General features: G+C 40.9%; 1 long non-coding RNA gene across 1 annotated transcript in view; it reads left to right on the top strand.

The window, feature by feature from the left end:
* Positions 1 to 14370, top strand: part of LOC132160172 (uncharacterized) — a 23219-nt gene extending 8849 nt beyond the window's left edge. Inside the window, exons 2-3 of the long non-coding RNA XR_009437958.1 lie at positions 3455 to 3602; positions 11747 to 14370. This is a non-coding gene — a long non-coding RNA (uncharacterized LOC132160172). The remainder of the gene's footprint in view (positions 1 to 3454; positions 3603 to 11746) is intronic.

The following is a 14370-nucleotide window of genomic DNA, read 5'->3' as shown; positions in this document are numbered from 1 at the left end:
AGTACATCAAAACTATTTTCTGTGATCATTTCATTTACAATAACTGCTTTGGGTGTGAGTGATCTAATATTTATGAGCCCAAACTTTAAAAATTGTTTTTGTTCATTTACTTTACATTTTTCTGGTTTAATTACGATAAGATTTTTTCTAGATCCTACATTATATTTTGACCTCACTATTCGGGGAACAGACACAGTCTTAATAGTTTTTACAGCACAAGTACTTTTATTATTTAAGCGGGTGGAACAAAACTCATCATAATAGTTATTAGAGAATTGTCTTACTAGTCACATGGAGCGAAGTGTCCTGGAGATGTTGTCAGAGAGCAGCTCCGCTCCGATTCTGCTGGGGTGTAATCCATCAGCGCGAAACAGCCTAGGACGCTCCCAGAAAAGATTCCAGTTATTAACAAATAGCAGTTTCTGTTCTTTACACCATGACAACAACCATTCATTTAAAGCAAAAAGTCTACTGAACCTTTCGTGTCCTCGTCGATACGTGGGCAGTGGTCCTGACACGACGATCGTCGCCGCGGGCGTCGTGCTGCGAACCGTCTCGATCAGGCTGCTGAAGTCCCTCTTCAGCGTCTCCGTCTGCCGCAGCGTGGTGTCGTTAACCCCGGCGTGAAGCACGACGGCTCTGGGGCTCTCGTCGACCTTCAGGATCGCGGGTATCTGCGCAGAAACATCGAGAACACGAGCACCAGGCAAACAATGAGTGTGCACTTTACCTTCGGCTAACGTAGCACTTACGTGTCGGACGATGGAGTCTCCGATGATCACAGCGTCGCGTCCTGTCTCGCGGAGGGGAGCGAAGCGGTTCCGGATGGAGATGTCGAAGGCAGGAGGGGGAGAAGTCGTCGCCCGGGACCCGGCTCGCGTCCTCCGCTGTGGATGCACCCAGGGTCCGTGGTGTCCCGGCGTCGCAGTGAAGGACATCTGGGAAGATCGCGTCCTGGGTGCACCGGGCCTGTGCAGAGAAACACACGGAGTAGACGTGGTGGGACTGTTAACAGATCGCTGTATACTTACCCCGGACTTGTGAGCGTCAGCCCGGGATGATTCCAGCGCGGTTCTCCGCTCTCTCAGCTGGGCCTGCCTCACCTCCAGGTCGCGAATCTGCTTTCCCACGGCCTCGAGCTCGAGCTGCACAGAGTGGAGACATTCATCCGCCATTAAAGCAAGTAACAGTGAGTACAGCAGTGGTAATGTGTGTGAATAGAGTATTAGCAATGTTAGCGCAGTTAGCTGCAACCATGCCGCTGATGCTAACGGGCTTTTGTTTCCTGAGATAAGCCCAGAGAGGGCTCCCGTTCCAGAGTTAAGCCCAGAGAGTGGTCCCGTTCCAGAGTTAAGCCCAGAGAGTGCTTCCGTTTCCTGAGTTAAGACCAGAGAGGGCTCCTGTCCCAGAGTTAAGCCCAGAGAGTGCTCCCGTTCCAGAGTTAAGCCCAGAGAGTGCTCCCGTTCCAGAGTTAAGCCCAGAGAGGGCTCCCGTTTCAGAGTTAAGCCAAGAGAGGGCTCCCGTTCCAGAGTTAAGCCCAAAGAGTGCTCCCATTCCAGAGTTAAGCCCAGAGAGTGCTTCCGTTTCCTGAGTTAGGCCCAGAGAGAGCTCCCGTTCCAGAGTTAAGCCCAGAGAGTGCTTCCGTTTCCTGAGTTAAGCCCAGAGAGGGCTCCCATTCCAGAGTTAAGCCCAGAGAGTGGCCCCGTTCCAGAGTTAAGCCCAGAGAGTGCTTCCGTTTCCTGAGTTAAGACCAGAGAAGGCTCCCGTCCCAGAGTTAAGCCCAGAGAGAGCTCCCGTTCCAGAGTTAAGCCCAGAGAGGGCTCCCGTTCCAGAGTTAAGCCCAGAGAGTGCTCCCGTTCCAGAGTTAAGCCCAGAGAGTGATCCCGTTCCAGAGTTAAGCTCAGAGAGGGCTCTCGTTCCAGAGTTAAGCCCAAAGAGTGCTCCCGTTCCAGAGTTAAGCCCAGAGAGTGCTTCCGTTTCCTGAGTTAAGCTCAGAGAGAGCTCCCGTTCCAGAGTTAAGCCCAGAGAGTGCTTCCGTTTCCTGAGTTAAGCCCAGAGAGAGCTCCCGTTCCAGAGTTAAGCCCAGAGAGTGCGCCCGCTCCAGAGTTAAGCCAAGAGAGGGCTCCCGTTCCAGAGTTAAGCCCAAAGAGTGCTCCCGTTCCAGAGTTAATCCCAGAGAGTGCTTCCGTTTCCTGAGTTAAGCCCAGAGAGAGCTCCCGTTCCTGAGTTAGGCCCCGAAAGCCCAGAGTTTCACAAATGCCTGCCCTCCCACTCACTCCTGCCTCCTCCTCTCCTGTCATCTGGCAGCCCCTCTGCTCGACCTCAGGCCACCATCTATATGGTGTGAGCTCCATGGGACTCCCATCCTCCAACGTCTAAGCTTTGGACTCCGCCTCAGCCCTTTGATCTGTCTGCTCCACCATGGCTCCTAGCTCCCTACTCTCAGCCATGGCCCAGCAGCCCACTAGCTCCACCAGGCTCCTCATCTCTCCAGCTCTGTCATGCTCCTTCATCCTTATGGTTCCTCCTTAGTCATCTGTTGCTCCAGTTCCACTGTGGCCTTTCGGATCCACACCTCCTCATCAGTTACCGGTACCATCTGCTCTGCATCTGGCTCTCCAGATCTTCTCCATTGCCCTGGCTCATTGGCTCTCATTCTCTGCCTCGGGTTCCTCTGCCACCTGCCCCTATGTTGTTCCTGCGGCATGAGAATGCGCCTTCTGAGAGGGGGGCGATATGTCATGCCCCTGGACTCATCCTGTTTTTTTTTATAATAATAATTCATTACATTTATATAGCGCTTTTCTAGGCACTCAAATATATTTAAATATATTTCATCCACCACCAGTGTGCAGCATCCACTTGGATGATGCGACGGCAGCCATATTGCGCCAGAACGCCCACCACACACCAGCTTACTGGTGGAGAGGAGACAGGAGACATTTTTTCCCATGTCTCATTGTGTTCCTTGATTTCAGGTGTTCCCTCATAAGTTCCAGATGTTTCCCATAATTATTCCCATTACTTAAACCCTGTGTCTTTCCATGTTTCTTCATCTGGTATTGAATGTCGTCTTTCCCTGCTACGTATGTGTTCCTAGTTCCATTAGATGTTTATTAAAGTCTCTTTGTTTGAAGTCTACTCCACATCTCCTCATTCCATGCTCCATGCTCCTCACAGTAGCATTTGTGACACATTTTGACAGATGTTGTTCAGCATTAATAACTTAATAACCATTACAGTGAAGTCAAGTTTATTTATGGAGAGCTTTACCTTTGATTCAAGCTTTACAATAAAAAACAAACACCTAAATTCAGTTCAAGAATCGGTTAAATTAAGTACAACTTTGAGTATGACAAAGCAGTTGTCAGTGAACTCATTTCGACTTTACCTGAGGAGCACTGAGGTGCTTGCTGACATGTTTTTGGACTCATGGGATGTGATTTTTTTCTAGGTTTCCCAAGGGGACGCTACTGAGAAGCTGGCTCACCAAGTCCCGACCCAGACTGCTGCTGCTCATCGCTGGCTTGAAGAGGCCTCAAGTCACCCTCATGCGCAGAAAAAGGATGAAGCGCACGAAAGTAGCAAAGGCCACGTAAGCGGTAAATATGGTTAATGTTGGATGTCAGAGTGACCTCTCAAAGTCAGCCTGACCACTTTAACCCTCTTCTTCTGAAATTAATTTAAATCTGCTTTAGAATGTATAGTGATTGCACTGGAATTTTTAATGAAATTGAAGAGTTAGATTGAGAATATCAGACAGAGGAATAAAAGAGGGCATAACAGGTCAACACTGATTGAAGAATTGTTAATGACTCATTATACGTCGGTTGGAACTAGTTTTAGTTGTGCACCAAGTAAATGACCAGGCACCTTCCATGAATATGGTGTAGTTTGATGTCCCACAACTTATAAAGAGCATGTAAAGAAAATTTTAAATGTTTTTACTAGTGTTGTCAAACAATTAATCGCGTCCAAAATAAAAGTTATTGTTTATATTATATTATATATGAATTATTATTATTAATTATATGTATGTGTACTGTGTATATATATTATGTATATAAATACACACAAAGTTTATAAATTTATATATTCATATTCTAGTATTTATATTATATATAAATATATTTAATACATAAACATAACATATTTTCTGAAATATAAACGTGCAAATGTTTTTATGTATTTTATGTATTTATATAAACATAATAAATATACACAATATACATACATATATTACTTTTATTTTGGATGTGATTCATTGCAATTAATAATTTGACAACACTAGTCTGTAATAATAATAATAATAATAATAATTCATTAAATTTATATAGCACTTTTCTAGGCACTCAAAGCGCTTACATTGTCAGGGGGGTATGTCCTCATCCACCACCAGTGTGCAGCATCCACCTGGATGATGCGACGGCAGCCATATTGCGCCAGAACGCCCACCAGACACCAGCGTACTGGTGGAGAGGAGACAGAGAGATGAAGCCAATCAGCAGATATGGGGATTGTTAGGAGGCCATGATGGTCAGAGGCCAATGGGCGAATTTTAGCCAGGATGCTGAGGTCACACCTCTACTCTTTTCGAAAGACATCCTGGGATTTTTTATGACCACAGAGAGTCAGGACCTCGGTTTAACGTCTCATCCGAAGTACTCAACACAGGCAAAATCCAGTCGTTTCAGTGGGAAACTGCACTATTGGGAATTTCAAGAGAAAATTCATGGGCGAGAACCAAATCATTTCTATAGGAATCTGGACAACTAGAGGGTTTCATGACAACAAAATGTTCTTCGTATAGATTTAGCTAATTTTTAAGTTGGTTAATTTGATTACATGGCACTGAACAACAGAAAGCTGCTTGGTCTGAAAGTGTCTTCTGTGTTTGACAATAGACATTGGACCATTTTGTCCAAAAGTTTTGACCACAACTTTAGTTTTATATATATATATATATATATATATATATATATATATATATATATATATATATATATATACAGAGGTGGGTAGTAACGAGTTACATTTACTTCGTTACATTTACTTGAGTAATTTTTTGGGGTAACGAATACTTTTCGGAGTATATTTAAAGATGGGTACTTTATACTCTTACTTGAGTAAATTTTTGGGGAAAAATCTGTACTTTTACTTCGTTACTGTGGGCGACGCTCCTCTCGTTACTTTATCTTAATGCAATAAATGTTATAATGCTTCAGTTTATTCCAAACGCGCCGTCTACTTTTCTCTGGGCAATGAGCGATGCCCATTCGCGAATGATTCATTCTTTGAGTCAATTCTGTTCAAAGGCTTGATCAAACCAATTGGCAGGCTGGAACTGCACTGAATTGATATCTGCAAAGGTTATTATTTGCTAGCGATGGAGATCCCTATTAGATGAACACCGCGTGTGCTGTCTACTGTTTAACAGGTAACAACTTGGGCTACATTCGATTACAGTACACGATACCACTGTGACATTAGTTTGTTGTACGTGTGGCTTATAACAGAGGGGAGTCAAGTTGAATGCAGCTTCCAAGAGACAAAAAATAGCCGATTAAGATTTTATTAATTTTAATACAATGACACTAGTGCAAGTACGTTCAGCGAGTCATATTATCAGCTGCTAAATTCAGATCTGTGATTGCTTGCTGGCGCTAGCCAGAGATAGATGCGTTTATACAGCGCTGCGCATTATAACAAATCACACATGATTCTTTTGAGCTTATTAAAGCATTGGCCAATCAGAGGCATTCAGATGAGTCATCGCTAAAATGCCGGTGCTTCCTTCACTCGCTCACTGACTGAATACCTCTTTCTGGCGAATTCTCTCGCAGAAACAACAAAGTGCAGATGTGTGTACGAATCTTTAATTAAGATATTGATTTCACAGTGTTAACAGTTTCAGTGATTTTAATGGGAGTTTCTGAGAGTGATTGAAATCTAGACTGTCAGTGAAAATTATCTTTAATAATGTAAATGTTATTTGCTCTCTTTCTGAACAATGAAAGATTAGTAGCAATATTTATATCACATTAACTTTCAATGTTAAATTCACATTTAATATAAAGTCAGTCGTATTAAAAATATGTTATGGCATGACACCTATATCTGTTACTTAAGTAAACAGACAGGGTTTTATAATAAATTACATAAATTGGAGTAAAGGCTGATGAAATATATACATTTATACACGCACACATACATTACATACATTTTATCTATATATCTAAATAAAAATAGGCTCAGTATATGACACAAAGTAACTAGTAACTAACTACTTGAGTAGATTTTTTATCCGATACTCTTTTACTCTTACTCAAGTAACTATTCAAGACTAGTACTTTTACTTTTACTTGAGTAAATATTTCTAGAAGTACTTTTACTTTTACTTGAGTACAGTTTTTGGGTACTCTACCCACCTCTGTATATATATATATATATATACTGTATATATATTTATGTATCTGTGCATCTCAATAAATTTGAATGTCGTGGAAAAGTTCATTTATTTCGGTAATTCAGCTCAAATTGTGAAATTCAAATAAATTAAATGCACACAGACTAAAGTAGTTTAAGTCTTTGGTTCTTTTAATTGTGATGATTTTGGCTCACATTTAACAAACTCAAAACACCTGCAAAGGTTTCTTGAGCCTTCAAAATGGTCTCTCGGTTTGATTCACTAGGCTACACAATCATGGGGAAGACTGCTGATCTGACATTTGTTCAGAAAACAATACTGACACCCTTCATGAGGAGGGTAGGCCACAAAAAATAATTGCCAAAGAAACTGGCTGTTCAAAGAGTGCTGTATCCAAGCATGTTAACAGGAAGTTGAGTGGAAGGAAAAAGTGTGAAAGAAAAAGATGCACAACCAACTGAGAGAACCGCAGCCTTATGTGGATCAAGCAAAATCGAATCAAGAATTTGAGTGAACTTCACAGGGAATGGACTGAGGCTGGGGGCAAGGCATACAGACGTTCAAGAAATTTGGCTACAGTTGTTGTATTCCTCTTGTTAAGTCCCTCCTGAACCACAGACAACGTCAGAGGTTCACTGTTGCCCAGTGGTCCAAAGCCCTCTTTTCAGATGAGAGCAAGTTTTGTACTTCATTTGAAAACCAAGGTCCTAGAGTCTGGAGGAAGGGTGGAGAAGCTCATAGCCCAAGTTTCTTGAAGTCCGGTGTTAAGTTTCCACTGTCTATGGTGATTTGGGGTGCAATGTTATCTGCTGGTGTTGGTCCATTGTGTTTTTTTTTTGGAAACCAAAGTCACTGCACCTGTTTACCAAGTAATTTTGGAGCACTTCATGCTTCCTTCTGCCCACACTGCCAAAAGTACTAAAAGTTGGTTAAATGACCATGGTGTTGATGTGCTTGACTGGCCATCAAACACACCAGACCTTAACCCCATAGAGAATCTATGGGATATTGTCAAGAGGAAAATGAGAACCAAGAGACCAAACAATGCAGATGAACTGAAGGCTACTGTCAAAGAAACCTGGGCTTCCATACCACCTCAGCAGTGCCACAAACAGATCACCTTCATGCCATGCCGAATTAAGGCAGTAATTAAAGCCAAAGGAGCCCCTACCAAGTATTGAGTACATGTACAGTAAATGAACATACTTTACAGAAGGCCACAGAGTGGATGTGCAGGAAATCCCTTTCTCAAATTACTTAATTCACTCAGAATGGTCAATAGTATAATGTTCTACATGGATGCAAGTAATATTGACAGTCATGTTTAGTGTCATTTGAATAGTCTCAAGGCAAGTAGTACAATAGTCTCTATCTTACAAAAGTAAACTAAAAGATAGTACAGATCCAAAGAGTCAAGAGATATTTTGCTTACTGTAATGAGAGTGCCCTTTCCCAGGGTCCTCCATGTAAATTACCTTTTGTTCCCATTGAATTGTAAACCAGCCAGGTTTGGGACCTGAGTTAATGCAAATTCCAATTGATAGTTCCTGTCTCCATCTCGGGGGATGTTTATCTTGCTCTGAGATACTTAAGGAACTGTTGCGAGAGGATCAGGGCCTTCTGTAGCAAGAATGAGCCCATAGCATGAAGTGTGTCCACACACTTCATACTATGTACCTTTCTAAAAGCCAGGTATGCATCTTACTCTTAAATTCATCTTTGATAATTTGATGTCTTGTATTGATTTGATATCTTTGAATTGGCTACGTAATTGGCATAATACTTATTAACATGTAACATTTGATTCTATTCCATTTTACTCTGTGATTATTGACTCTAGTAGATTAGAAAGTATCCTTGTTACCGCATTTCCTGCGTTAGGTTAGTAATGGACTAAAATTCAGGTGAGATGGAGCATAGGGCACACCAACTGTATCTTTAGAGATCTGACTAACACTTATTATTAGATCAAGCGTACTTAGAATGTAAGAGCTTATAGGGAATTTCCATTTAGGAAATAAGAATTAGAAATGGTCAAGCAACCAATTCATATGACAATCTAAATTCAAGGTCATATTAAAATGGAGTCAGATTCGATGATAAAGTGCATACATTTGCGACACTTAGAAAGTGACATAATTTGAAAATTTAATTTTACCAAATTTTCTCCACCTCCTCCTGGTGACCAGGTGATGACGCTCACCCCAGACAGTGTAAGGAGATCCTCCAGCAGGATCAGTGCACACAAAGCTCCGGGTCCTGACAACATCCCTGGGCATGTACTGAGAGACTGTGCAACAGAAATCACTGATGTCTTCACAGACATTTTCAACATCTCACTTAGTCAGGCTGTTGTTGTACCACCATCATTCCAGTCCCCAAGAAGCCATCTCCATCCTGCTTCAATGACTACCATCCTGTTGCACTTACTCTCATCCTCATGAAGTGCTTTGATTGGCTAGTCATGCACCATATCAAGTCTAGGGATCCCCCTCCCTGGATCCCTTTCAGTTTGCATACTGGTCCAAACGCTCGACCGATAATGCCATTACAACAGCCCTTCACTCAGCACTCACACATATAGATACAAAAGCTCATTTATAAACTGGTCCAGCTGGGGCTCAACACTTTGCTGTGCAAATGGCTGTTGGACTTTCTGCCTGGAAGACCTCAGGCAGTACGGTTCGGCAGCAACACATCCAGCACCATCAAACTGGGGCCCCCCAAGGATGTGTGCTGAGCCCCCTCCTCTTCACTCTGCTGACCCACGACTGCACACCGTCACACAACTCCAACCTCTTCATTAAGTTTGTGGATGACATGACTGTGGTGGGTCTCATTAGCACTAAAGATGAAACAAACTACAGGAGTGAGGTGAGCTGCCTGGCCGGGTGGTGCAGTGACAACAATCTCTCTCTGACGTGGAGGAGACAAAGGAGATTGTTGTTGACTTCAGAAGAGCGCACACTCAGCATGTTCCTCTGACCATCAATGGTGCGGCTGTGGAGAGAGTGAGCAGCACCAAGTTCCTGGGTGTGCACATCACAGAGGACCTCTCCTGGACTGAAAACACTGCAGCATTGGCCAAGAAATCACAGCAGTGTCTATACTTTCTTCGCAAACTGAGAAGAGCCAGAGACATTAACATTACATTTACATTTAATCATTTAGCAGATGCTTTTATCCAAAGCGACTTACAGATGAGGACAGTGGAAGCAATCAAAAACAACAAAAAGAACAATGATATATAAGTGCTATAACAAGTCTCAGTTAGGTTAACAAAGTACACATAGCATGGGATTTTAAATAATATAATACAAAGAAAACAGATAGAATAAAAAAAGAATAGAGCAAGCTAGTGTTAGAGGTCTTTACACATACACACACACACATACAATTGCATAATTAATGAAAAGAAAATAGAATATAAAAAGATTAGAAAGGTAGTTAGATTTTTTTAAAGAATAGAATTAGAATAGTGAGTGTTAAAGTTAGAGGGTCAAATAAAGTTGGAAGAGATGTGTTTTAAGCCGATTCTTGAAGATGGCTAAGGACTCAGCTATCCGGATTGAGTTGGGGAGGTCATTCCACCAGGAGGGAACATTTACTTTAAAAGTCCGTAAAAGTGACTTTGTGCTTCTTTGGGATGGCACAATCAAGCGATGTTCACTTGCAGAACGCAAGCTTCTAGAGGGCACATAAGTCTGAAGTAACAAATTTAGGTAAATGGGTGCAGAGCCAGTGGTAGTTTTGTAGCCAAACATCAATGCCTTGAATTTTATACGAGCAGCTATTGGAAGCCAATGCAAATTGATAAACAGAGGTGTGACGTATTCTTTTTGGCTCATTAAAAATTAATCTTGCTGCAGCGTTCTGAATTAATTGTAAAGGTTTGATAGAATTGGCTGGAAGACCTGCCAAGAGGGCATTGCAATAGTCCAGCCTGGACAGAACAAGAGCTTGAACAAGGAGTTGTGCAGCATGTTCCGAAAGAAAGGGCTTGATCTTCTTGATGTTGAATAAAGCAAATCTGCAGGATCGGACAGTTTCAGCAATGTGGTCTGAGAAAGTCAGCTGATCATCAATCATAACTCCAAGGCTTCTAGCTGTTTTTGAAGGAGTTATGGTTGATGTGCCTAACTTCATGGTGAAATTGTGATGAAACGATGGGTTTGCTGGAATCACAAGCAGTTCTGTCTTGGAAAGGTTGAGTTGAAGGTGATGGTCCATCATCCAGGAATAAATGTCTGTTAGACAAGCTGAGATGCGAATAGCTACCGTCGGATCATCAGGATGGAATAGAGACCCACCCTCTATCATGTACACCTTCTACAGAGGCACCATTGAGAGCATCCTGACGAGCTGCATCACTGTGTGGTATGGCACCTGCAACACGTCCTGCTGGAAGACTCTGCAAATCATAGTGCGAGCAGCTGAGAAGATCATTGGTGTCTCTCTCCCCTCCCTCCAGGACATTTATGGAACCTGTCTCACCCGTAAAGCCCTCTGCATTGCAAGTGATCCCACCCACCCATCACACAGCTTCTTCAGTCTGCTGCCATCAGGGAGGAGACTGCAGAGTCTCCAGGCCAGGACCAGCAGACTGAAGGACAGCTTCATCCATCAGGCTGTCAGGAAGCTGAACCCGCTCCCGAACTTGCCCCCCTTTCCTTTTCTGCCCCAGGCACCACAGAACTATGAATCCTCCACCACCCCCCAGATCCAACTCACCCCCCCACCCCACTGCAGACAAACATACTTTGCATGCACCAGTCACTTTATGCAGCACTGGTCTGCTCATTACCTCATTCAGTTTGGAGGGAAGAACTGACGTCATTCTATCACCTTTATTTTACTTTATTTTTATTATATGTCTTTTTTACATGCCCTTATTGTATAGTTGTATCTTATATTTTATATTTGATCTAGATTTTTAGGCTCTACTGTTAGTGTTATCTGTATGCACTGACGTCTGAGAGTAACACAATTTCGATTCTCTGTATGTACTGTATGTACTGTACATGTGGAAGAATTGACAATAAAGCAGAATTGACATGAAAAGTCACACTTAATAGTGAATAATGAGAACTGGTTCCCAAAAGCAAGTGTCACCACAATTTTATATAAAATAAAAAGCTCATATAATATTGCGTTTGTTCTCCTGGGGTTGATGATTAAATTCACTGGTCCTCTGGAAGTTGAACTGTCAAGCCATCTTTTGTACCCTGTTCACGGAAAGTGCCACCAAAATATAATAAATAACATAATGAGTTGCTTGTTCAGCAGAAATCTTACATGCGTTCCTTTGTCTCATTGCAGAACCTGTAGTCGTATGCTGCATTTCACTTGACTCACTGACACAGAGAGAAGCTCCATCTGCCGTTGATATGAATGCTGATCCAGAAACAGAGAAAGCCTCTCAGTCATCTCTGCCAAACATACGAACTAAACATCAAAGCAGAAGCGGCTCAGAGTTTGTTGTGAAAATGATGGATCTACCACAAAGATCCAGACCCCCTGACTAAGATCCAGAGCCTCTCAGTGACATTTGTTCATCTTTCTCTTAAATACACTTCTGTCATGCTTCAGTTCACTACACAGCGTGTGACAGGACATTATTGCTATTGCCTTTGGTTGACAGTGCTTTCCTTTCCTGTGTTCCTGTGTTCAGAGACAATCCTCTGGTCAGGATTTCAGGGACTTTTATTTTTTGATTCCTAATGATGCGTGTGGGTGAAAAATATGAAGAAAATAATGAAAAACAGAAAAAAAACTCATAATTGCCATGAGTTAGTAACCAACAGCACACCAGTGTTTTTTTCATACATTTTTCATATATAAAATATATGATAGTTATATCATTCCAAATGGACCATTATGTGGTCCCATTATAATTTAACCAAAACAATTATCATAGTCACATTATTATTTTTATTTAAAAAAAATTATTAATTAATTCATTGAAGAAAATCAAGCAGCTATTTGACAACGTATAACTAATAGGTTATTATTGAACACGTCCACAAAAACTGCATTAATAATTGTTAGGTGAATCTCATGAAGCATGTCAAGTCTGGCACAAAATCCATGGTAGAAATAAGAAATTATTTTTTGCATTAAGAAAACTATCATATTTTAGGACCATTAGTAGTTTTGTTTACATATTTTACAACACATTTTCCACCAAAATAGTCATTACTAAAAGGATTTTCTTCCCCTCAATAGTTATTCTCATTACATTCTCATTATTATCGTACACTAATAAAATTCTGCTTGTCTGGGCACATTATATAAAAACAAAAGTTATCAAGTATAAATACACTTTATTTTGAATCATTTTAATCGAATTACATTTTCTTTTTGCAAAAATATAATTCATATATTTTATGAATGGTTTTATAATTTTTTTTTTTTTTTTTTTTACAAATTATGTTAACTGGTTTCTTGTTTCATCTGAATTTGAGGTGAAATATTATTCAAACATGTCTTAACGAGATTCGCCCACACAATACGATGACTCAAAACATATGCTTGCACAGTTTGAAACTTATTTTCTCTTTTGAACAATTCTGTCTTTTGTGTTCATACTGTCCTCTATCTCTAGCTACTATGTCAAAGCAGATACACAGATTTGTTTGAAGAATCACATAAATTTCAGAGCATTTTAAGATTTTTTTCAGTAATTCTTTGAATAAACAAGGTAACACTTTATATTAAGTCATCCCATTTGTCCTTTGTTACATATTTGTAGTAATAACATATGAAGTAGTGATCACACAATTCTAAACCAAAAATACAAACATTTCTAATATATATTTATAAATATACAAATATACAGACAAAGCAAACAACTGACATCAGCTCTTTTATAATATTTGTTTAATTAATTATTCATTAAATTATTAAAAACTAAGCACTTAATATAAAGTGAGACCATCATGTGGCATTACGTAAAAACCTAAGCCCTGAGGATGATTTATGGGAATTTTTCTATTGTATAACACTAATTACACACACACACACACACACACACACACACCGTCTTGCGTTGTCTTTAGTTGTCGTTTTTGCAGTGCTAGTTTGAATCAGTTTTCATGATATTTAATCTATTTTCTAGTTTCTCATTTGCTTTTTTCATTCGACTGATTTCCTTTCAAGCATTGAATATGAAACCCATTAAGGAAGATGCAAAGAAATCCTGCGGGATAAGAAAGTAAACATGAGCAGGTTCGACTTACTGCACAATTCACCCATTCTGTGTCCTAACCAGATGTGAAGCAACAAGTGTCTTCTGTTATTCGATCTGTCTGCACTCAAACATGACACACTCACATACAGTCAGATGATATTTGACATATAATATTTAGTTATATGGGCCAATGAGAGTAGCTTTATCACAGCAGGTCTGGTTAGGACACCGTGCAAAAGGTTTAGCTTCAGAGGTTACGTGATTTCAGATGGGCGAGTGTTTGGGATGTTATTTTGCGGTGAGTTTCTGCTGGATGAGCTTGTATCTGTTGAGCTGCTGCTCAGAGACGGATGACTGAAGGCCTGCCAGAGCCTGTCTGAAGTCTTCTGAACACAGAGTCAGAGCGCACGCCTCTGAATCCACACTTGCATCACAGACACAGAGATGAAGAAAGAGTGAAGGCAAGTAGTGCAGACATTGAGAAAGAAGCAGAGAGACTGACAGAGTCAGGCCAGAAACATCCTCTACTCAACACACATAAGAACGCTCGACCAACACATTGCCACAGCACAGGTTTACAATGAGGGGAAATGACTGTGTAGCGTTACTTGTGTAGAGTTTGTTTTTAGGCTCAGAGTGAGTAGCTGGAATATGGACACATGGGTTTCATGCATAAAATGTACTGTTCTATTCTTCTTGGTTTAAACATGTCTCTATCCTCTAAACTTTAAACAATAAATATCTCAGGTGTAGA

This window comes from Carassius carassius, chromosome 16 (assembly GCF_963082965.1).
Source record: "Carassius carassius chromosome 16, fCarCar2.1, whole genome shotgun sequence".
Lineage (NCBI taxonomy): Eukaryota > Metazoa > Chordata > Actinopteri > Cypriniformes > Cyprinidae > Carassius > Carassius carassius.
The sequence above is the reverse complement of the archived record's forward strand: the minus strand, read 5'-3'. Positions and strand labels throughout refer to the sequence as shown.